This window comes from Muscardinus avellanarius (assembly GCF_963383645.1).
Source record: "Muscardinus avellanarius genome assembly, chromosome: 22".
NCBI classification, from domain to species: domain Eukaryota; kingdom Metazoa; phylum Chordata; class Mammalia; order Rodentia; family Gliridae; genus Muscardinus; species Muscardinus avellanarius.
The window spans coordinates 6,313,318-6,315,693 of NC_137808.1; positions in this window are offsets into that span (position 1 = coordinate 6,313,318).

Here is a 2,376-nt window from a genome sequence, read left to right on the forward strand (position 1 = left end):
TCCTCCAGCCAGGCCCCTACTCACTCTCACTGGTGGCCCGCTCCGGCGCCCAGTGCCTTCCCCAGGGACCCAGCTCCCAAGCCCGCCGCCGCCCAGTTGGGCCCTTTAACTCAGGACAAAGATTGGGTGAAAACCGTTGCCACCCTCCAGTATCGCTCTGGCTCCTCCACACTGGTGAATCCGTCTTCACTTGCCAACACTCAAGAGACTGCTTACGGCTGTCGGGCCTCCCCTAGGGTCCAGGGCTCCCCCCAACCCTCACTTCTCTGGACCCTGTAATGCCAAAGAGCGCCTGGGCGGGGCATCTAAAAGACGGCTGGGCGTGGCGCCACATGCCTGTAACCCCAGGACCTAGGAAGCTGAGACAGGAAGATCACAGGTTTGAGGCGTCTCAACAATTTTTGTTTTTCTGGAGGATGGAACCCAGGGCCTTTCTGGCTCCGGGCAACACCCTCAGCCCTATTTTTACAATTTATTTGGAAACAGGGTCTCACTAAATTGCTGAGCGCCTAAGTAGCAGAGGCTGGCTTCAAACCTGTGCGATTGTCCCATCAGTCTTCTACGCACTGGTATTACAAATGTGCGCCACCACGCCCAGCTTTAGTTTCAGCAACTTAGCAGACCTTGCTTCAAAATAATGACTGGGGTGTGGCTGATACCACTCGTGTATAGCAGGTACAAGGCTCTGGGATCCATCTCTGCACCAGTGCCCCCATCCTCAAAATAAACAAAGTCAGGCACTTTCTTTGTGTGGCACTGGGGATTGAACCCAGGGGCATTCTACCTCTGAGCTGAACTCCCAGCCTCATTTGGAAACAGGGTCTCGCTAAATTGCAGAGGGCCTTGCTAGATTGTTGAGGCTGGGTTTGAACCCATAATCCTTTTGTCCCAGCCTCCCAAGTACTGGGATGACTAGCGTGTGCCACCACACTCGATTCTACATCGGGCACTTTGTGTGGTATTGGAGATCGGATCCAACATGTACTTCCAAGCTCCAACCAACCCCGGCCCAAAATAATTTTGAAGCAAGGTGTGGCCCTGAGTTACTGAGGCTGTCCTCAAACCCGTAATGTGTCTCAGCCCCTCAAGTACTGGGATTTCAGCCAATTGCCACCATACCTGGCCCAATTTAGATACTTCTAGAACCATTCTAAGAATCAAAACGCACCAGGTGTGGTGGCACAATTGTAATCCCGGTATTTGGGAGGCTGAGATGTGAGGTTCTCAGGTTCAAAACCAGCCCCAGAAACCTAGCAAGGCTTTCAACAATTTTCCCCATAAGATAGGCCTAGGGGTGTAGCCCAGAGGGAGAAGGCCCCTGGTTCTACCCCCAATATCACACACACAACCCAAGATGCCGAGCTGGCAGTGAGGAGCCAGCAGCCTAGAGGGTATGAAGGGCTTTTTGGCCAGGGAGTAAATTTCAAGAGTTGGACCCAGTTACCCTTTTCTATCTTCTGAATACTTATATAGCTAAATGTGAAAAGACAAAAATCAACCCTTCTTGTCACCACGCAAGTATAGTCGTCTATATTCTGAAGGTTACAAACGCCACTCACATTTTTAGTATCTTAGACTCAAATACAAATGACTGGCCTTTTCTGATATCCAAGGTTAATAAAGACTAGGTTCTCAATTGTAACCAATTTTGTTGTTGTTGTACTAAGGACTGAACTCAGGGGCATTCTACCTCTGAGCTATACCTAGCTACTTAAGGCCTCACCAAGTAGCTGGGGCTGGCCACGCACCTGCAATCCTCCCAAGTACTGGGATTACAAGTGTGCACCATACATAATTGAACACTTAAAGAAATCTTAAGGTGGGTGTGTTGGCGCGAGCCTGCAATCCCAGTACTTGGAAGACTGAGAAAGGAGGATCACAGGCTCGAAGCCAGCTTTGGCCAACTCAGTGACACCCTGTTTCCAAATAAGAAACCTAAGGCTCTAGGTTCTATCCCCAGCACCACAAAAATAAGTAAATAAATAAAAATACAATGTGCTCCAGTTACCTGCACTATCACATAAAAGGGCCTTTTCTTGCCTGTAACCCCAGTACTTTGCAGACTGTAAACTGAAAGAGGAGGATCGCAGGTTCACAGCCAGCCTCCACAACTCGAGACAGACCTCGGGCTCATCCCCAGGCCCTCCCTCCTTCCCTCTCGCACACACGTTTTGGTCTGCGGGCCAAGTCCCTCTCCTCACCCCAACTGCAGCGGAGCAAGCCACGTCTGGGCACCTGAGTCCTTGCTGCTTGTGCCAGGGACCCAGGGTCTCTTACAAACCCCAAGAGCGATCGATTCCACAGGCTGTTAACAGGCGAAAGAGTAATCCAACAAGCTGTCCAAACCAAGAAACTGAAAAAGTTTTTGTAGCTTTA